The sequence below is a fragment of the Miscanthus floridulus genome, chromosome 9, assembly GCF_019320115.1.
Source record: "Miscanthus floridulus cultivar M001 chromosome 9, ASM1932011v1, whole genome shotgun sequence".
Lineage (NCBI taxonomy): Eukaryota > Viridiplantae > Streptophyta > Magnoliopsida > Poales > Poaceae > Miscanthus > Miscanthus floridulus.
This window is the reverse complement of record NC_089588.1, coordinates 88,657,933-88,681,712: the sequence shown is the minus strand read 5'-3', so window position 1 is coordinate 88,681,712 and position 23,780 is coordinate 88,657,933. Positions and strand designations below refer to the sequence as shown.

Genomic DNA, 23,780 nt, shown 5'->3' with positions numbered 1-23,780 from the left:
AGTTAGAATAACTCGCACATCTAGCGATGATACAATCTTATTCCTATGCATATTGAGTTCCATTGCAACGCACGAGTATGATTGTACGTATTGAATTCCGTTGCAACGCACAGGCACATTTGCTAATATATATTAATTACACTTTGAACCGAAGTTCCACACGTACGTATACCTACACCGCACATTACCAGACACGTACATATACATATATATACACATACATGCACGGACGACGATGGCACGATATGATGGCGCCATCACGTTCCAGCAGCTAGCATGCATCCCAGCCGGGAGCCGGCCAGGCGCGCGCTTAATTCAGTTCGCCCGGTCGAACACGTAGCTACCCTCCAGCACTCTGAACACCATCGATTCGGCCTCCATCACCTTCGCCACCTCCCGCGCCGCGTGCACGTACACCACCCAGTCGCCGTCCCCGGGCGCGCTCGGCATCGGCATCACGTACCCGGCGCCGCCGGGCCAGGGGAAGTGGTACTACGCGAACGCCGGCCGGCCCCACCCGAAGTCCACCTTGCCGACGGGGAGCCGCATCCCCGATGACACCACGCAGGGGCCATCGCGTCCTCGCTGCCGTTGCCTCGGCACAGGTGCGCCCTCGCCACCGTGGGCTTTGGCCGCTGCGCCTCCACCCAGTCGACGAGCTCGCGGAAGTGCTCGCTGGTCGCGGCCTCCGCCACCCACCGGTGCACGTCGTCCGCCACGTCGGCGAGCGCCATGGTACTCAGGGCGCCGGTGCCCATGACACCGTCACTACTACATATTCATTTTTACTTAGGGGCGCCCCTATAGTGGGCGTCCTCGGGCCCCAGCAGGGGGTGATCTGTAGGGGCGGCTCAATCACCAGCCGCCCCTGCAGTGACCATTTTGTAGGCGCGGCTGCCACCAGCCGCCCCTGCTGTTCTACTGTAGGGGCGGCTGAATCACCAGCCGCCCCTACTGACGACGCACGAATAAATAGCAGCAGCCACCCATTCTTCCACCTCGGGACATACTCTTCTACCAAAAAAAAAGGTTGGAAGGCCTTTGGCTCCTCCTAAAAATTGCTCTACTAAGGGGGGAAGGTTTTGATCTCAAATCCTTTGATGAAGAGGCTCTAAAAGGTAAGGAAATGCTTCTACAACCCTTTATTTGAAGTTTAATTCGTTGGTTAATGAGTAATTTGATTTTTGGTTTTCTCTTCTTCCATGGAGCTTGAGCTAGTTATGAGTGAAATTGGACTCTAATTTTCACTATACTAGGGTAATTAGGCAGGGAAGTAAGATTGCACCCTTTGTTAGTACATCTTTGTTGATTTTAGTGTAGTATTAGTGAAGTTTGATGCATGTGTCATGAAACCCTATATCTAGATCTAGATCTAGGATTTTGTTTTTTTATTCTTTTTTAATTTTTTCTTTATGTGACTAGGGTTTGCATGTAGGTGAATGTGTAAGATTTTAATTGTTGCTAATGTGTAAAATATCCTCTACCATGGCTACTAATTATCATTTAATATTTATTTTGATTCCTTTCTATAATGCGTGTTTTTAATTAGTTATGGATAAATAGGCCATTAATTAATTATCCTCTACCATGAAATTGGAATGGAGTTTGCATGAAAGGTAGTGGATGAAATATTAAATGTTGCTAATTGTTTTCTTTGAAATTGTTTATTTGAACCTATCAATTTATATTTTAAAATATTTATGCATTAATAGTCAATTAATTAACTATCCTCTACTATCATGATGTGTGTCTCAGGTATATACAATTATTCTCGAGTAATATTCTTTTTTTGGTTGTTTTGTTTCTGTAAGATGGACTACATGAACTCTTGGATGTATGGTTCGTTAAGACACGACGCTCTTTTCCGTGATGAGGTGGACAAATTCATCAAAGCCGCAGAGAAGCATGCAGCGACGTTGAAAGAGAATAGTGACACGATTATTTGTCCCTGCAAAGATTGCAAGAATCTTATTGCATTTTGAGATGTGAGTACCATCAAAGAACATCTGATTAGGAGAGGATTTGTTCTGGACTACACCGTGTGGATTCATCACGGTGAAACAGTGGTTGTTGATGACAGCGACGATGATCTAGCTGATGAAGCTGAAACCCAAGCATACTTGTCCCGATTCACAGACGATCTTGAGCAACAAATGGATCGTGACTATGGCAATCAACAACGTGGTGGCTTTGGCAATGAACAAGGTGGTGATGATGCTGGTGGTGTCAGCAATGATGGCGAAGCACATGAGGGGGATGCAGATGACGATGACAACTTGGACGAAATGCTTGGGGCCTTTGGACCAGAAATATTAAAAAAGAGCAAGAGAGGTCAAGAAAATCTTGAGAGGATGACAAAAGCATCGAAGAAGACTGTGTATGATGCTGACAAGGGCTGTCCGACATACTTCACACTGCTACGTTTTGTGCTTGAGCTACTCATCCTGAAGGCTAAGTACGGCTGGTCGGACTGCAGTTTCAATGATCTGTTGTGCCTCATGTCACGGTTGCTCCCACAGCCGAACACAGTTCCCGCCAACACATACCAAGCGAAGAAGGTTATAAGTCCACTCACATTGGGAGTTGAAAACATCCATGCATGCCCCAACCACTGTATCCTTTTTCAGCGTGGCACATCGTTTGAGACTTTAGATACATGTCCTAGGTGTGGGGCTAGTCGGTACAAGAACAATGACCTTCAAAGTGGGGTGGAAGCCTCCACAGGAAAGAGGAAGAAGGGTGGGAAGAAGGTGCTGCAAGAATCTCAGCCCCCAGAGGAAACTCCATTAGGCAACGATGCAAATAAGAGAAGAATTCCTGCCCTGGTTATGTGGTACTTGCCAGTGACCGACCGCTTGAGGCGTATGTTCCTAAACCCTAAGGAAGCCGCACTGATGACATGGTGGGATGATGAGCGCAAGGTGGATGATGATACGATCGCACACCCGGCCGATTGTAGCCAGTGGCAATCATTCGATGCCAAGTACAAAGAAGAATTCAGTGATGACCCACGGAATGTACGGTTCGGCTTGAGCACCGATGGAATGAATCCCTTCAATGAGAGGATGACCGACCACAGCACATGGCCAGTCATCTTGACCATGTACAATCTCCCAACGTATTTGTGTCAGAAGAGGAAGTACCTTCTCCTCACCATTCTTATCTCCGGCCCCAAACAACCAGGCATTGATATAGATGTGTTCTTGGAGCCTCTGATGCAAGAAATGAAGAGGCTATGGAGGTATGGGGAGCCAATGTACGATGCGTTCCGGCGGGAGGACTTTATATGCAAAGCAATAATATTTGTTACTACCAATGATTGCCCCGCGCTGTTTGCCCTGTCTGGACAGTTCAAAGGCAAGACTGGATGCTTAGTCTGTTTGGATGGTACTAAATGGGTGTTCCTAAATGGATCCAGGAAGATAGTTTACATAAGGAACCGGCGCTTCTTAAAGACAGGTCACAAGTACCATGGCAAATTGTACCTAAGATACTATGGCAACATCCCAGAGGATGAACCCCCTCTAGAGAGACGTCGTAATGGAGAACATGTGTTCAGAATGGTCCAAAACATACACGTCGTCTAAGGAAAGAAGAATCCAGATGGAACGATTAGAGATAGAAGCACACCTCCCATCGAAGGCGTACCATTCAAGAAGCAATCGATCTTCTTTCAGTACCTGCCTTATTGGCTAGACTTGGAGGTCCCCCATGCCATTGATGCGATGCACGTGCAGAAGAATGTCTTTGAGAGTCTCATGGCTACCTTGATGGACACGGGCAAGTCAAAGGATGGTCTCAGATCACGGAAAGACATGGTGTAGCTGAACGTGATGCGAGAGCTTTGGCCGGTACAACAAGATAATGGCAAGTACAGTCTTCCCGCGGCTAGCTTCAACCTAACCCTAGAGGAGAGGAGAGCTATATGCAATTTCCTTAGGGGGGTCAGAGTGCCGACTGGGTTTTCGATGACCCCGAAGAAGCTAGTGTCGATGAAGGACCTATCATTAACATACTGCAAGGCTCACGATTGTCATGTGATGCTGACAGTGTTCCTACCAATTGCAATCAGAGCTATAAAGCCAGAGTTCCTAAAGATGGCCATCAACCGCATGTGCTACTTCTTTTCGAAGATCTCACAGAAGACGATTCGTAGGCAAGAGCTGAGTGACCTAGATGAATTCATGGTGGAGACCCAGAACCAGCTAGAGATGTGTTTACCTCCCGCTTTTTTTGATATAATGGTACATCTCATGATTCACCTGGTTCATCAGATCGAGGCGCTGGGCCCTAGCTTCTTACATGAAATGTGGTCCTACGAGCGGTTCATGTCGGTTCTAAGCCGATACGTGTATAACCGAACACACCCAGAGGGCTCCATGATAGAGGGTTATAATTCCGAAGAAGTTGTCGAGTGCTGCCAAGAGTGGCTAAAAGTACAGAGAGGGATTGGTAATCTCGATTCTCGTCACAAGGGAAGGCTAGCTGGGAAGGGCATAAGTGGTAGGAAAGTGTTCCTCGACAATGATTACAGAGAGGTGAGTCGGGCGTATTACAGTGTCTTGCAGAGTATGACAATGATGCAACCGTACATTGATGAACACATGGCTATCATTATGGCCGAGAGGAATGGCCGTTCAGATGATTACGTCATGAAACAGCATAAGCAATGCCTAACATCATGGTTGAAGGACCAGAACATACAACCTAGAGAAACCATAGATTCTATTACCATCAGTCAGTTGGCGGCCGGGCCATCGAAACAGGTGACGTCTTGGAATGCTTATGACATCAATGGGTACACATACTATACCGACACAAAGGACAGGAAATCTGTGAATCAGAACAGCGGCGTCCGAATAGAGGCTCTCGACGGAGTGGGGCGAAAGGTGCTGTACTTTGGCATAATTGAAGATATATGGGAACTTGACTATGGAAGGGATATAAAGGTGGCCCTATTTCGATGCCGTTGGATCAAGCAACATCAATTAAATGAGATTGGACAGAGAGTCGTCGACCTCCAGAATGTAGGCTACCAGGATGACCCTTGGGTGCTCGCTGAACGAGTCGCGCAAGTCTTCTATATGCCCGACCCGCAAAGTAACCTCCCCCAAAGAAGAAGACAAAGCACGTGATGGCCTCTAGAAAACAACATATCATCGGAGTTGATGGCGTGGACGATATTGAAGCTTACAATAAGTGTGATGAGATGCCGCTATTCACAGACTTTTGTAAGAAGATCGAGGCTGTGGAAAAGAACCTGCCCAAAGATGTATTGCCATGGGAACGAAAAGGTGTCAAGGGAAAAGTTGTCATGGTGGGCTAGCTAGTTTATGTAAGTGTGTCAGTGTTCGTAAGACTACATTCATGTATGTGTGTGTGAGACTACATTTATGTATGTGTGTGAGACTACATTCATGTATGTGTGTGTGAGACTACATTCATGTATGTTTGTGTGAACAATGTGTACTAAGAATTTAACAAATTATGAAATTACCAAAATAAAAGTTGTAGATCTCCATGAGTTATTCAACTTTGGTATTCATTACTTTTTCAGTTGAAATGATTTGGGGGTCCAAATTTTAGTTCGAACTTGTCATTTTTTCAAATTTCAAATTTGAAAGGTTCAAATTTTGTCAAATGATAAGATGACTAAAATAAAAATTGTAGATCTTGATGAGTTGAACAACTTTTGTATTCATCACTTTTACATCTGAAATCATTTAGGGTTTGAAAATTTGGTTTGAACTTGTCAAATTCTAAATTTCAAATTTTAAAATGTGTAAAACATTGTCACATCCAAATTTGATCAAACTTAAATGCTGAAGCATGATTTTAGAAATTTTTAGGAAAAGAAACCATCACATTTGGAGTTAGTATGAGGGAGAACAACTAGTTACAAAGTTTACCCACAGATTAAAAAGAGAAATCACACTGTTCTAGATGATCCTTACATGATCATAGTAAATAGTGTGATTTCTTTTTTTAATCTGTGGGTCAACTTTGTAACTAGTTTTTCTTCCTCATACTAACTCCAAATCTGATGATTTTTTTTCCTAAAATTTTCTAAAATAATTCTCTATCAATTTATTTTGTTGGTTTTTGTCAATATATACATATGAAAAGTATGAACAATTTAAATTTTGAATATAAAAAAAATGCAACTTCAGACAAGATTTTGGTACCCCAAATGATTTCAGCTGAAAAAGTGATAAATACCAAAGTTGAATAACTCATCAAGATCTACAACTTTTGTATTGGTCATTTCTTCATATGATAAAGTGGTAATGACATTGTTCACAAATGTGACACATCTCTCATAAGGTTTTATAAACTATATGAAACATGTGTAAGATTAGTGAACAATGTGAGCTAAGAATTTGTCAAATGAAAAAATGACCAAAATAAAAGTTGTAGATATTCATGAGTTGAACAACTTTAGTATTCATCACTTTTTATGTTGAAATCAATTTGGGTCTCAAATTTTGGTTCGAACTTGTCATTTTTTGAAATTTCAAATTTGAAAGGTTCAAATTTTGTCAAATGACAAGATGACCAAAATAAAAGTTGTAGATATTAATGAGTTGAACAACTTTGGTATTCATCACTTTTTATGTTGAAATCATTTTGGGTCTCAAATTTTGGTTCGAACTTGTCATTTTTTGAAATTTCAAATTTGAAAGGTTCCAATTTTCTCAAATGACAAGTTGACCAAAATAAAAGTTGTAGATATTAATGAGTTGAACAACTTTGGTATTCATCACTTTTTATGTTGAAATCATTTTGGGTCTCAAATTTTAGTTTGAACTTGTCATTTTTTCAAATTTCAAATTTGAAAGGTTCAAATTTTGTCAAATGACAAGTTTACCAAAATAAAAGTTGTAGATATTAATGAGTTGAACAACTTTGGTATTCATCACTTTTTATGTTGAAATCATTTTGGGTCTCAAATTTTGGTTCGAACTTGTCATTTTTTGAAATTTCAAATTTGAAAGGTTCAAATTTTGTCAAATGACAAGATGACCAAAATAAAAGTTGTAAATCTTCATGACCTCTACAACTTTGATTTTCATTTGAGATCATTTGGTGTCTCAAAATTATTTTAGTAGTTTTGATTTTAATTTTTTAAAATTTAATTTTTTTTCCCATTTTGATTTAGATTTTTGAAAAAAAATTCAACTGTAGGGGGGGGTTTATAACCTCAGCCGCCCCTACAGTTTCTCTGTAGGGGCGGCTTATAACATCAGCCGCCCCTACAGTGCTCTGAGGTATATCAGTGTCGTCACTGTGGCCACCCGTTGAGTGTTGGGCGAAATCTCCTGTGGACGCCGTCAGGCTACCCAATTCCTTGGCGGCTAGGGTTCCCGACGCGTCTTCGACGGCTGGCCCCCTCCCTCTCCCTCTCCGCTCGCCCAGATCCAGAGCGAGGAGGCTAGGGTTCCTGCGGCACCGAGGAGGCGAGGACCGCACACGACCGACTTATCCCCGAGCCAGACCAGCGGCAGCCGGAACCGGGAGCCCCGTCGCCGGCCACGCCCCACCGCCCGCGCGTGTCGAGCGCCGTCTTGTCGTCGTTGAGCCTCCGCTTGGCGCCCACCTCCGCTTCCACTGCCGGGAGTCCTCCCCTGGCGCCGCCGACACCGGCGGGTAGGATCCCCGCTCGACCCGCAGATCCGGCCGCGGCCCAGGTAATCGAAGCGCCTGCTCTTTGGGAGTCAAGTGCTTACTGGGGTTGGTTCATGGCTTCTCTCCTTGAATTTAGCTTGATTAATCCGAGTCGGCCACACGGATCCGTACTCTGCTGAAAACCAGAACGAAGGATTAGGTTTTTCTGTGCTCTTAAGAGTCCATTCAGTACCGAATATGTATCACTCTAAGTGCGCTCCGAGAGCTAGAAGTTACCAGCTTGCTTGATTTTCTTGTTGCTTCACTTTCTTATTTTAATCTATGCAAAATAAAACTTGTTCTGTTATGAGTTATGGCATTTTATTGTGAAAAGCTTGTGATCAACTACTGATTGTAGGAAGCAAGAGTACCCTTTTACATTTACATAAAGTTTATTGTGTCAGCAAGCTGAATTTGCTATTTTCGTTTAGCTTCAGTGAATATACAAAAATATCATCACATTATTTTTCTAAAGATTACCTAAAAAATCCAGCTTTCAAGCTTCTTAATTGTTGCTAACTGAAAAGATAGCCAAGTAAATTTGCTCGCCGTGTTTTAGGTTCTAAAGCTGTCCATTTGTTCCGTGCACGGGCTAGTGTGCTAGTCCTTTTTGGTATGTGCCATTTGATTGTCAGTTCCTTCAACTAGATGTAGCAGCTACTATGCTTTCTCTTGGCGTGGAACATGAAACTAGGTTGTGAACATATATAGTATAGTTTTTTTTTTTGTAGAAGTAACATATTATAGTAAAACAGATACATATATTCGTCAATCTAGTATTAATATACCAAATTGTTTTGGCTCATCTTTATTTTTATTGCTCAATGCGCACACTACTTGGCTACTCATCTGGAAAAATAGACTATGATATTCTCACTTAGTAAGGCTTCATAATGGATTTATATCTATGCATCTATATGTGTACGGACATTATGAGTAGATTTTGCGTTGTCTGTTTTTTTTTCCATTTTGCATGACTCAAAAATGAATTTTTAAGAGGCCTGGACCTCTTCAGTTTAAGTATGAACATTTACTTAAGCATGGTTGGCCCATTACTTTTTCTCTCAATTTTTTGCATGACTCAAGAATCAATGAATGGACTCTTAAGAGGTACTGATTGCACAGCTTGTTTTTCAGGCTGAAGATAGTTCATTCTCAGATCTTGATGATCTTGCAAATACATTCTCAAAGGTTATCTTTCCCCTAAACTAGAATTTCTCTCTGTCAAAAAAAACTAGAATTTCATTGCAGTAACTTTCAGCGCAAACTTATTTTCTTTGTGTCCGTTGTTTTCTTAAGGAAATCCTTGTATTCATATTACATTCTTTACATGTTTTTAATAAGAGTCCATGTACTCACTGTAACCCTAAAGCTATCCTAATGGTCTATTTGCACCCAGAAATTGAGGTACAAAGTTTTTTTCTAAAAAAATAAGGGGTATGAAGTTTGTTGTGTCAATTTGTAATCTTTTTTCTTTGTACAAGTACAATGAATCATAACTTTGATGTATAGTAGGTGTTCTATGTACTGATTAGTGATTACTGAAGCATGTATTACAAATTCAAGCAAAAATGTACTATGTGAAAAATTGCTTTACCTGCCTTTAAACAGGAAAGTTATTTTGCTATAAGTTATCTGAAATGTAGCATCCAATGTACCCCTTTATGATTGACCTGATTTACAATTGCCCCTTCCAAAGAAATTGTACTGAAAAGGAAAAATACTTCCAATGTTTCATACTTGGGATTTCTACCTTTCTTGTAGAATTTGCAATATACCAGCATGACTTGTATGCTTGCTGTTTCAGGTTCTTCTTACATATGTACATAATTATGACAGAAACAAAAGAATCATAAAATTACTGCAGAATATACATCTCATATGGGCTGCGTGTTCTGGGTTTATCTGCTGGGCTTGATTATTAGAGTTAAATTGCCTGCATATGTTATCCTTTCATATAAACTTTTCATTGTAAGAGATTATTCTTGAGATATACCTATACCGTACCTTTTTAAAATTTTGTGTGCACTTCATTTTCAGCTAAGAAGAGATGTTAACCTACCAAAGCATATTGGGGTAAATAACCTTGGGACTTCTTTTTCAAGAGAAAGTGAGTTCTGCCATTCTGGTTAATAATCTATATAATTCTTTGGTTTAAGAATTTTATGGGTTTATTTGCTTGCTTTCAATAATACTTCTACCAGGAACAACTTGCCTTACCAAGAAGAATATTTGACTATCTACCTAATACTAAATATTTAGATAGATCAGAGTTCTTGTTCTTGCACAATAGTAGGAAAAATTCTGTGCTTTCTATGTCACCGTTGTTTGTGTCTGCTGTCGAGGCGAGAACTCATGAAAACAGACAAAAGAAAACTACAGAAACCCTGAAACATATATATGCTGCACGTTGCGATGAGAATTAGCAGATGAGACTTCAAAACCCAAACATGACATAGTAGGCACTAAGGAATGTCATGTAGCAAATTAATATAAAACTACTTTGTTCTAATCAGTACCCCTGAATTCTAGTATGGACCTCTGGTAGGAACCCGTGACTTGCATCTTTTCTGATGGAAGACTGCGTGTAATAATTCAGAAAACATAAATATCGCTTTACTTAGGTCCAATTCACTTTTTTTTTCTTTGTGCAAAGTGAAAACGATGTGCCAAGACAAGTGCCCAAGAAGCTCTGTTGACTGTTAGTTACTTCTCCCCTACACCCCCCCTCCTTCCACTGAAAAGAGAAGGAAACCGAACGGTAGAGGAAAAGAAAGTTGGTAAATTCATTCATTCAGATAGAGCCATGCCGTTAAGAACTAGTGCAGTAAGGTTTATTATTGGGTCCAAGCATATCAGCCCAGCCCCTACAGCCTGAGGAGGTGGTCAAGGCCATCAGCGCAGCAACTCGCATGGGGAACAGGGAGCTTTCCAGGACGCTTGCAGCCATTGCAGCTGAGTCTGAAGTAGCAGAGATGGAGGTTCCTTAGATTTGCATATGCAGAGGGAGCAACAGCAGTTCCTCTGATCAATGTGATCTTAGGATAGAGCCAAAGCCAGCCGGTCCTCTACCGGTTCAGTTAGATTTGTTAATCAGTTGTGCTTGTCATTTCAGCAGGAGGTTAGTGTTTGGCTGGTGTGTGTGTTCCCAGAACGCGACGCTGTGAATTTGGGGGCTGTGGCCTGATGGCAGGTGTACCGTGCAACTTGCTGCCCAGCTATTGTGTTTGTCGTGCTCGGCCCAAGCATCATTTGTCTCCAAGAGACTATGCTAGACACTGTTGACAGTTTTTTGGGCTTGGAATTCCTAGGGCCAAGCATACTTGCTTTTCCTTTAGATGTAACATGAGGACTCTCACCTATTTATGCATATGCATTCAACTCTCTCTCACTCATTTCTCTTTTCTACCATTTCTAAATGGAGAGCATTGATTATATAGTGATTTTACATATTGATTCCACGTACAGGTTACATGTTGAATTCACATGCTCTTTTTTGTTTTTCCATGTCCTGATTTGTAGTGATTTTACCTTCTTAAGTCATAACAAGTCTCATAGATAATCTGAGGTTCCAGGTGGCACTAAAAGATGCAATTATGTGGGTTGATTGATTATATGTAGTTTTCTAGGGTGATTTTGAATTGTTGGGTCAGTCTTGATTGGATTATCTTTTTTTGTTCTTTTTTCATGAATAAATAAATTGATGAGACATGAGTTTGTTTGAGATTATGGCTGTCAGAGCGAGGGAGATGGGGAAAGGGCAGATTGGGTCTGATATGGTTATGGTTAGGGAGATGGGGCAGATTTTGTTTATTTTTAGGTGACCGCAGCGTCAAGTTTAAGTTGCAGCTTGAAAGCATAGAGTGGTGGCAGATGTTATGAAGTTAAAGCTGTTCTCAGTTACTCTGCCAAAAGCACGCTTTTAATTTCACAATTGTGGTAGGACTACATTAAGGTGCATACAGGAGCCAGGTTGTAGTTTTAGTCACTAGTAATCGTCTTTTTTTACTTTCCATTTGGCATGAAGTGCAATTCATGAGAAACATCGAAGTGCCAGTGGATTCTTAAAAAAGGTTCAGTTTCATTTCTTACAGTTACAGCATACAAGTACTACTATTACTACCACTACTACTACTACTACTACTAGTACTACTACTACTACAAGCTACTACCAGTACTACTACAAGTACTACTACCAGTACTACTACAAGTACTACTACTACTACTAGTACTAGTACTACTACTTGTACTACTAGTACTATTACTTCTACCACTAGTACTACTACTTCTACTAGTAGTACTAGTAGTACTACTACTACTAGTAGTACTAGTACTACTACTTGTACTACTACTTCTACCACTAGTACTACTACTTCTACTACTTATACTACTTTTTTTCTTGCATATCTTAGAACAAGGCACGAAATGTCGCGAACATCAAAGAGTGCATCCCGATGCCCTGTGAATGATGAGCAGCCATCCCATGGAGAGCAAGAACTAGATGACCAGCTTACTCAAGAGCAGTTCGATAACGAGTTAGAAAAGGGTCTAGAAGTGATGCTTACTCAGGAGGACCTTGTCGATGATGATGATCCAGTGGGGGGAGCCCAGGGAAGAGAAGGCGGAGAGGATGCCCAAGGCGAAGGAGATGATGATGACGACACCTCATCAGGGGGATATGTAAGTCTCGAGGATCCTTTCCCACAAGAACCCAGACGGAGGCCAACGGAGGACGAGTTGGACAAGGATTTTAATCCGAACGACGAGGTACGGATAAAGCCTTAGTAGCTTGTAAATTTGGATAATGCTATGGCTTTATGTTACCTCTGCTAACACTTTTGACCTGTCGGATACACAGGTCGTCCCTACTCAACCTCTGAAAAGACGACATCGGCCTCCGGCTCATCTTGCCGGACAATACGTAGCGGGGCAAAGGAGATCAGAGGAAGGAGCCATAGGTACTCACAATGAGGCCTCCGCTCCACAACCTCAGGACACAACCACGACTGAGACTGCCCAGCCAAAGAGGAAACGAGGGGGGATTAGAAAGACAAACCAATATCACGACAAGGCATGCTATGTGATAACGGAGGTCGGACCAGACGAGCAGATCCTTGAGCCATATACATACAGGGTAAAATTCCGTAATCACATTGGGTTTGTAGTTAGAGATAAGTTGAACCCAGCTATCCGTAGCTAGAATCTGGTACCTATGAGCCAAAAGGTAGACCTATGGGAGAAGCTGAAGCAAAACTTCAGGTTTCCGGAGGGAACACACGAGTTGGTACAAGAAAATGCTTTTAAGATAATGGGGCAGAGCTTCCGACATTGGCGATAGGATCTGAACAAGAACTTTATCCAACAGAAGTTAACTCCTTTCCATGAGTATGGCAACATAACTCCTAGTCAATGGGAGGAGCTCGTGGCTGAGAAGACTTCAGAGGCATCATTGGCCCTTAGTGCCCGTAATAGTGAGCAGGTGAAGAAGAACCAACACTACCCTCGTCTAGGCCCCGGTGGCTACACTGGCAAGCAAGAGGTCTTTAGGAAGATGGACGCAGAGGCCGAAGCTGCCGGGAATACGGAAGTGCCAAAGTTGAAGCCACGCCTTAAACAGTGGATATACGCGAGGAGTGTCGATTCATCCGGTAGTAGCCTCAAGTTTGCTAAGCCGGAGACCGGAGAGGTAGTATCAAAAATACTGAAACTTGCTGAAGACAAGGAGAAGGGCGCATTCAACCCTTCCAGAGAGAGGGACGAGCTTACCGTTGCCTTGGGAAACCTCGAGCACACAGGACGCACCAGGGGGCTAGGGAAGAGGATGTCCTGGAAGCACGGATTCATAGAGGAGAGGCACATGTACAAGAAACATGGCAGAGATCGAGAGTCTAATCTTGAGCGCCAAGTGAAGGCTCTAGTTGAAAAGATGTTGGTGGAGAAAGGACTATCTACGATGGAGCCACAGACACTAGTGGGGCCGCCCAGAGAACTGGTGGTAGTTGGTAGCCCTCCGGATGTTCCCAGCAGTCAAGGTTCCAATGCAACCAGAACCCCCGTCGATCGCATACGGGCGCCAACCAGTTGTAAATTGGTGGTTCCGATGGGCAAGCAAAACGTGATCATTGAGGTGGCAACGGGCGTGGCACATCCTCCGGGCGGCACAGGGCACAATAGGGACATCCTGCAGGATTACACTGGGGTTGAGGTGCATACCGTGAAGCCCGAGTTCATGACTTGGAAGATAGAACACCCTACTCCTGAGGGGCTCGTGTTACTCGGAGACGTCATGAACCAGTTCATCCTCTAGCATAGATGGGACATTGTATTGACCGAGTCTTCACCAACTCCGACTGAAGTTCATCCTCGGGAGCGACCCGTCGAGGACGGGGAGGTATACTCACCGGCCCATGACCATGACCACCACACGCTAGAGACTTCTCCACCTCGTACCGAGCAAGGGCATGATGACATGCCACATCCTTCTCCACCTCGTATCGAGCATGGGCATGATGACATGCCACGTCCTTCTCCAGCTCGTACCGAGCAAAGACATGATGAGATGCAACATTCTTATCAACAAGCGCAGCCGATACATGAACAACAAGTGTCTCATGAATAGCAATTGCCTCGTGAACAGCCGATACATGAAGAACAAGTGGCCCCTGGAGCAGGTGATGCACAAGTTGACAAGGACATGCCCGAATGGGAAGCTCGAAACAAAATCCCAATCAAGATAAGGCCATCGTATGTGGGCATTAATGACGTCTCGTCGGTGCACAAGTGGACGGGTCATGACCAGTTCAAGCCTAAGAACCAAGTAAAAGAATTCAGAGCACCAGCTTCTGAGGAGGGCACCACTAAGGAGGGCACCACTAGCAAACTACACAAAGGGTTTAACAAGTATCCAGCTGTTGATAACCTCAAATGGTCAGATGATTGCCCGGATAAATATTAAAAAGGCAAGAACTTCCTACCAAACCGAGTCCTACAATGCTTGCCACGTGGAATGAGAGTTCCACGATTGGTACTTGCGTGCTCAGATAACAGAACTAGAAATCTTACAAGCATGGATCCCTGCCGGCACATTTGGAGCCCCAGGTGGGCAAATTGCCGTTGAGTTTAAGGATATCCAGGCATGCTTCCACCTCGGACGAATGGAAATGAATCTGATTCGCATATGGTGCCTGTAAGTCCTTGCCCTCTCGATATGATATGAATGTAATCTTTTAATTTTGTTGTAACTAACCCGCGCTGTGATTTGTAGAATGCAAGCGGACTTTGTGAAAAAGAGGCCAGCTCTGAAACACGGGTATATAGACCCTTCACCTATAGCATCAACAAATTTTAATTACCCTAAAGAGTGGAAACTAGATTGCAAAGAACTAGGAGCTGGAAAGACACTTAAGAAGAAAGAGGACATCAGGAACAAGAAAATATTGGAAGAGTCCCTCAAGGTTGCGGCATACATTGCCCTATGTTTTAAAAATCTCCAACAACACGATGATATATGGATACCATACCACTTCAAGTAAGTTCGACTGTATACTTAGCTTTGTTCAAATTACTTTTTTCGATGCAAAAGAGCTTATGTGTTCCTTCTATGACTAAATTCATCCAGCGATCACTGGATTTGCATAGGCGTCTGGCTCTCACATAGCATGGCATGGGTCTTTGATTCAGCGGATTTCCCAGTCGAGACATACAAAGACTTCATAACAATTGTCAAGACATATACATATTGACAATCCTCATTTTAGCTACTATGTTTGTATACATACTTGTAAGGTTCAATGTGGGATACTAACAAGTTGCATTTGCTAAAACCATTGAAACAGGGCATTCAGGCACTATGTCCAGGAACATAAGGGGAGGCATCATCCAAATAGGAAGGAAAAGTTGTATGTCAAAACTCTATGTGCGGTAAGTGTCATTTACTTTGGTACTCCATATATTACGTGTCTGTCAATAGCATTACTTAACATCTCCATATGCAAAACACACAGTGCCCCAAGCAGAAGCCTAGGAGTCTACATTGTGGATACTACGCATGTATTATGATGAGTACCATCGGTGGCTACAACAGAAACCCCAATCTGGTAAGTTTGAACCTCTTTGCTCGTAGTATGAAAAGTTCGCATATGTTGTGATATAGTAAACCTAAACTTGTTCTCTTGTAGTTGGAGAAAGATAAAGACACGAGAAGGAACCCATACAAGGATGACGAGCTCTTAGAGATGTTCGGCGACCTTTGCAACTTTATAATGGACCAGATTGTGTATCATAAAGGCACTTACCATCATCTTCTTTCTGACTTAGGTAGTAATCCTCTGTATCAACACCTTCGGGAGACTGATAGGTTAGCCCTAGGTCGTTGATGACAATGTGGACTTGTGGTATGATTTGGATAAGACTTTGGAACGGTTTGGACTTTGTTATAATGATGGACTTCATAATGGACTATGTTGTAATGATGGACTTTTGTGAATTATGATTTGTGATGATGGTCTTGTGTTTGTGGATGTATATATGTATATTTGTGGCGGTCAGATTTGAATTTGAATTATTTATTTTTTTTGCTGGAAAATCCACTGTAGGGGCGGTTCTTGATTGAACCGCCCTTACAAATACATACAGCAGGGGCGGCTGGTGATACAGCCGTCCTTACAGAAGTCCACTACAGGGGCGGCTGATATTACCAGCCGCCCTTACAGAGGGAACTGTAGGGGCGGCTGAAAACACCAGCCGTCCCTACAGAGGGCACTGCAGGGGCGGTTAGAAAACCGCCCCTACAGAGGCACCCTCTGTAGGAACACCCTGGGAAGGGCGGCTGGTGCAGTCGCCCCTACAGAGGCTCTAGAGCCGCCCCTACAGTAACATTCTATAGTAGTGCGTAGGGGATGGTCAGCACGTTGCCGAAGTAGGTGCTCATGGCGCCGTCACGGCGGAGGTGAGTGCGCCCGTCCACCACCACGCCCATGCAGCACAAATGCGGCTGACGCCGCAAGGCTGCTGCAGCCTTGGCGTAGAGCCCCCACAGGTGCGCCGTGAACGCCTCCTGCTTCGTGCGCCCGGACCCCGCCGAGGCCTGGAGCGCTGTGATGTCGGCGGCGGACACGCAGTAGATGCGGTTGACGGCGGGTGTATCTGGCAGTGCTGGAACTCGGCTCACGGGGACGAAGAGCCGGTCCACGAGGTTGCCGGTGGTGCAGAGTGGTGCTGGTTTGCGCGGCGCAAGGAACGAGCGATGCATGGACGGGGCCGGAGGCGCTGAGCCGTCACGGGCGGCCACGGCCCACGCGACGAGGAACATGTTGAAGGAGTAGGCGTCGCAGATGCGGTGGTCGAAGGTGCACCCGACGACGGCGCCGCCGCACTTGAACTTGGTCACCTGCGTGCATGTGCTAGATTTACAGTGATGAATGATGATGTCATGATTATAGCAAGTGCATGTATACAAGTATAATGCGGTGCAGTGTAGTTTGCAACCGTGCGTGAGAGGTAATTCAGTTGCATTTTGTGTTGAGATTGGAAGCTGAATGCCGCAGTTTTGGATGGTTTTTGCAAAATTTGCCTGCTCCTGCTGGAAACCAAGCAGCCCCCCTGTTTTTATACGGTAATGCGATGTCCGGTAGTCCGAATGCTGCGTTCGCGGCCGTGGCACCAGCCCAACACCCCAACTGGGGTATCCCCTTGCCCACTCGCCTCTAACTTTATCCCCTTGTCCATTCTCCACAAGGCTCTCCACGGCATGGCCGTAAAATCGTGCTCCACCGTGACCGCGCACCGCAGTGCCGCAACCGTGTGGTTCCTCTGCTAGTCGCCGGCCTCACCAGTGCCCTCGGAGCCCGTAATCCACGGTGCCCTGATGCCAGCCGTTGCCCCAACACGTTCCCCTGGCTGGTCCGCAGCTGCCCCCCCCCCCCCCCCCGCCCGGTCCGCGGCAAGGCTGCAGTGTCCCTTGGCCGGTCTGTCGAGAACACAAAGCACCATCGCCGGGCTCGAAGAGACGCAAGGCAGGTCCGCTCTGGCCTCCGCGCTCGATAGCTATCGCATCCCCTGGCCGGTCGCTCTGTGCCACCAGCGAGCTCTAGACCGATGAACTTCACACGTCGGCGAACCTCTATTTCTCCCAAGCAGTAATGAGATGTTGCGCTATGTGGCAGAACCGCCTAATCTAATGATTTCTAGGAGTACTTATCTTTCATTAGACACTAAGTACTCAAGAGAGGACACTAAACTACGTTGTTTCGTCGAGCACACCCCAAGGAAGAACAAAAAAAATCCACATTTTTCCATCAGAATCATAAACGAGAGAATAAAGTTTACAACATTCTTAAGCCATTTCTTACATCACTTTATTACAGTAGCAGAAAATTACCTTAATTGATTATAACAGCGGAATATAACAATGTTATCAGAGTTTTCAGCGGAAATATATATAACGACAAGTTTAAGCGCTAACATTAGGAACATTTATATACATGGAATGATAACAGCTTGTAAATCTTTTCCTTTGCAAAAACATTTTGTGAAAATTTTGAATAAATTCTACGTCAGCAACATAAGGAAATCCTCGCTGAGCCCAATAGGAGGTTTCCACACACAAAAATCATCTACCATCCCTCGATCACCTGCAACAGGGGGAAATAAAACCCTAAGTACTCAATTGTACTCAGCAAGACTTACCCGACAGGAGAAAAATAAAAGACTCCAAAAATATGCAAGGCTTATTTGGCTTGTGGGTTATTGCATCTGCGGAAGCATTACTAAATGTGTGTACTTATATTTAATTTTATTATCAGCCAACATTAGTTCATTAACTAACCATTCTATGTAAGCACCTATGCTACTTTCAAGTAGGAGGTAAGCAATCAGAACTATTTTATCACCTTTTAAGTTTCAGTTCTTACTACGGTGCTAGACCATAGCTAAGTCGTACCATCTCATAGAAACAGCGATTCGCGAATCAATGTATCCCAGCTGGGTACCCCGAAACACATGCCCTGTTTGTATCCCAGGCACAAAGAAGACCAACCCATTCCACTCCTGTCACGGGGTTCAGGTCCCCGTCCAAACTTGGACTACAAGCCCCCACACTTGAGACCCGGTCTCAATATGGTGCTTAGACCTCCACCTTTCCCCGCTCCAATCAGTCGGTCCAGAAAGAGCCAGAACCCACGACAAGAGCGTAATGAGCCTTCCCACTCTCATAAGCAAGTATGTGTTTGGGATAATAAGTCTGAGACCTGACTACCATCCACAGCAATGGACGGTCCTCAATCGACACAGGTGGAACAAATACAATGTGAGCCTCGCTCGAATGCCTAACCAAGTCCAGATCCAAAGTACCATTCCGCCCGGTCTCCAATTATCAGCATGATATATATATTCCATGTGGTAGTAATATGATAATAACAATAATAATATCTTTCATATCTCTCGTGAGTGACAGGTAATCTCTCGACTTCTACCGAATCCTATAGCATAGCCATCTACACGATTCTAACATACTAGTAGGACTCATAGGATAAGGAAATATATATGCAAGTGATTTTCATTCAACTCCTTAAAACTTAATGCATAAGCATAAATAAAGTGCAGAATAATAGGGGTTATGCACCGGGGCTTGCCTGGGTAAGATATAACCAAAAGTTAGCATTCCATCATGATGACACGATCATCAAGGCACCATCTTTTCTGCTACTTTGGTCGACTCCATGATCCATTGTTGTCCCTATTATGATATACGTGGTTGCAACGCAGAGACGTAAATAATTAATGACAACTCTAAAATACGATTATGCTCCGCAAGCTAACGAGCTAGCCCTAACGACTAGAGTACTGGGCTACATATCCACGTCTTTAGGTAAGGCTTCATGTCCGGAAAAATGTTTTAGTTCTAAAACCCCAAAGTGTTTCGGCATTTTATTGATTAAATATATATTTTCGAACTAGGGCACATTTAGCTACCTTAGTAAACTAATTATTATGGAGCTACAAAAGTTACAGTGAGCACTTAATAATGTTAGGAATTTACTGTTAAAGTTTTAGAGCAAACACTATCACCAATTTATCACAACAATTTCTACAAGTTTATATCTTACAATATTAAGCATCTCAAATTAATTAGATAACTCCTGAAAATATTATAAAACTATATGAACAAAATATACTAGTAGATAGATCATGATTTTAGGAACCTAACAAAATTAGTTCATAATTTTTGGCCAACTATACAAATTTATATTGCATTTACAAGTTGACCTTAGAAACTAAATTAGAAAAATGCTAGAAAAAGGAAAAGGACCGGTGGCGACCATTTGGCCCAGCAGCCCAGCGCGGGTGCAGTTGCGCGTGCGTCGCGGCGGCCCAGTACGGCCCAAGGCCGGGGGCGCTCGCGCATGGCGGCGACTTTGCAGAACCCCCCCGAGCTTACAGAGATTAACATGACTACTATGCGCACTATTCCTACCGTCAGCAATCTTGCAATGACACCTTCGAATGTTTTAACCTTTACCACGGGGAGATCCCTAGAAACCCCACGCACGCCAGCGCGGCAGCCGACGGCATAAGGTGGTTACGCCGGCAAACTAGTCTCGCTATGATGGAATTAAGGGGACGACCACCATCTGCAGCTAAATGCGCAAGGATGGGTGGCGGTTAGGGACTCGGGGGCGCACTGTCGCAGGCTGCAGTGGCGAGGGGCTATCCGCGGTGGTGGCGTGACTATTCCGGTGAACCTACGTCCTCACGAAAAGATAGAGATGGCGGAGAAGCATTAGTAGCTCACCGTGGTGTATGCCCTACTGACGGTTGAAGTAGGGGAGCGCTGCGACCGTCAAGCCACATGCGAGCCGCTGGGGCGGCGGTGCTCCGGGATGGACACCCATGCATCACCACGTCGCCAAAGAGTTTCCTAGCCAAAATAGCACGAACATTGGATGGAGGGAGTCAAGGCGAGCTCAGGGTTACGAGCAATTGAACTGCTATTAACCCTATGGGTCTTACCCCCAAACCTACTGGCTCGACGGCGCACATGACCGGCGGCGAGCAAAATCTAAAATTGGCCGCGGCCAGGCCACCACTGGACCCGACGAGAGTGGGGCGTCCAGCTAACTTCCTCTACTTCTCACTGACACGAGGAATTGGGCTAGGAAGCTTTGAGTTGGTGATTAGGAAGGGCGGCGCATCGCCACTGCTACATCACGCAATGAGGCTCCATCAGAGGTGACCCCGCCATGACCCGACTGGGAACGACATCGCCAGGACATGGCCACATGAGCGAGGGCAGGAGGCGCATCGGGTAGTGCTTAGACGGAGCCAAGAGGGGTGCTAGTGCGCGGAGCACTTGAATGCGGTAGCTGGGCCTGAACAGCACACCGACGTCGGCTAGCGGGACAGGGCGAAGCTGGGAGGCGTCACAGTCACCCTGAAGCTAGGGTCGGTTGACCTAGACGCGGCGAGCAGCGACATGGACTCGTGGTAGGTGAATCGTAGGGCAGGGAAACTGCCATGTAGCCATGGCAACAATGGCCCCGGCCTCAGCCCGACCCCGCGCACGGATTAGCGGTCAAAATCGCGCGCGCACGCAGCGACAGCAGGGGCACTAGACAATAGCATCGCGATGATGTCTCGCCACGTGACCCGAGTGGCTATACCGGCGTTGCGCAGTGGCAGCCCTCCGGCGCGGTGCAGTGGTGTGCGCAGCAGCAAGGTGGGGCGGCAGCGTGACGGTCAGCAGTTACAGGGCGATGATAGTGGCCTGCTGGGGCTAGCCACGGCCAACCCACGGCTAGATAGGCCGACCGGGCTCAACACCGCGGCGCGCGGAATGCGGCCAGCCGCGCGACGCCGAGCGGCTGCGCGAGGTAACCGTGCGCACAGATCAGGCATATGACGTGCACGAATTTAAATCGCGTCTAAAAACTAACCTAACACAGTTGAAGCTAAACTAACTCGATCATGCTAACGAGGGTACATCAGTCTACCATTAGGAGCAAAAACACAACATTGACCTTTAGCTAGATTTTACAAAATTAATTCACCGACATGGCTTTGTCACACTGTTTTCAATCTTAAAATTTCTTCTAAGTCTTGAGCTGAATTTGACTTCAAGTTCTATTTTCAAGCCATTAGAAATACTAGCTATTCATATTATTTTTCTACAGCAAGAGTTGCATTGTCACCTACAAAGTTTGTACTTCAAACCTTATTTAGGTGTCACACACATGTTCTACAATACTTTACTCAATAAAAATTGGTTTTTCACCCTACTTGACACAACATGAGTTATTGAATAAATTTCCATTTAACATTTTTATTGTTCATTTTAGGCTACCAGAAATTTATCAACACATTCTATCACATGCATTATTACATAAACATGATGCTCATGACATGATTTAGTAGTTTGTTTAGAGCATAACACCGATGGTGTTACACGTTGAAAGCTCATGTTGCGAGCGTACATTTTAAATGTTCAAATGTTTTATAGTTATGTTGTAAGTGTTATATATAGATGTTGCAAAAGTAGATTGAGATGTTGTATTTGTTGCAATGGTTTGTACATGTATGTTGCAAGCGTCTGTAACCAATGTTTCATCAATTTTTCAGACGTATACTGCAAGTGTGTTTATCTAGATGTTGCATATGTTTCACACATATATTGCAAGGGTTTTATATGGATGTTGCATATGTTTGCTATGGGTTTCAAGTGTTTTTCAGGTGCTTTTTGTAAGTATTTGATATGTCTTCTTTTATATGTTGTAAGTGTTGCAACTTGTATCTGGATGTTTCAAAAGTAGATATGGTGTTACACATGTTGCTATGGATATATACGCATGTTTTAGACACATGTTTAAAGTGTTTCGTCTGTTGCATCTTGATGTTGTATATGTATCACATATATATTGCAAGTGTTTCAGATGACGGGGCGTTTGTAGCGTGCATTTTGGGCGTCACAACAGCGCCACCGCACCTGCGGCGTACCCAAGCGCCCCCTCACCTCGTGCACGGTCAGCATGGGCGACACCCGTAGCGTTTCACCATGATCAGACGGTGGTTAAACGGTTTACTGATGATCGAATCTACGTAGTATATACAAGCTTTTGTTTTAAATTCTTACTATTCTGATATACACACGATGCACGTACATGTACGTGTAACTGGAGTATTTATATTGCCACATGATGCTATGTTACCAACCAGTCCAGTCGTCGCAGTCCAACTCTATTTTTTCCAAAGTAAATTTGTACTACTAGTTTTGTGCAGGCTTGCAATTAATAACCGAGCATGTTACTGTAGATTTTATTTTATTTTTCTAAGAGATGAAAGTTGAAAGGATATATATGAATGGATCGAACATGCACGGACATGACGCCGGCCTTCTTCTTGGGCACGATCGGCTCGATGCTCTCGTCCGGCAGGCCCAGGCGCAGGTCCTGCAGCACGGTGCCGTCGGCGGTCGCCTCCGCGACGTCAACCCCACGGCTGCTGCACAGCAGCTCCGGCTCCCCCACCGCGTTGGCCACCACCTCCCCGGCCAGCGGGTAGTACGCCACCAGCGTCTTTGCCAGCGCCACCTTGAGTACCGCGGCCGGGTGGTGGTTGCGGTCACCTGGGTCCGCCGCGTAGTAGAAGAAGACGCCGACGTCCATGGGCGGCAGCAGGAGGTCCAGGTTCGACAGCGGCAGTCGGTGCTCATGCACCTGCAGCGCCGGCGCCACCATCGAGACGGCCGTGATGGTCACATCACTGCCGTGCCCGTGCCAGGCACCGTCGGTGGTGCCTTCCTTCACCATGTCTCAGAGGGAGGGGTAGAGTAGAGAGAGGGACCGGCAGCGGATCACTCCCGCTCGGCCCTACAATCGCTATGATTGGTCGCTGACCATGAATAGCCTGGTCCACGGGCCATTTCATCTGGCAACCATCATCTTATATAGCCGATCACCAACTCATCATGAGAGTGTTCATCGTGAATCCGAGCGGCGACACCATGACTACCGCCGTAGTCGTTCGCCAGGCCGCCATGAAAACAGCTCGTATATGAACTGGACAACAGATCGGTGCAAATGAACCTGGTCGTCGAGATCGTCGTGACCGTGACCAGCTGGAAG

General features: G+C 44.8%; 2 pseudogenes; one reads left to right on the top strand and one right to left on the bottom strand.

Annotated features, from left to right (window-relative positions):
• Window positions 1–315: 315 nt before the first annotated feature.
• LOC136480250 (coniferyl alcohol acyltransferase-like) lies at window positions 316–23,465 on the bottom strand (annotated as a pseudogene).
• LOC136483882 (uncharacterized) lies at window positions 1,812–4,133 on the top strand (annotated as a pseudogene).
• Window positions 23,466–23,780: the final 315 nt, after the last annotated feature.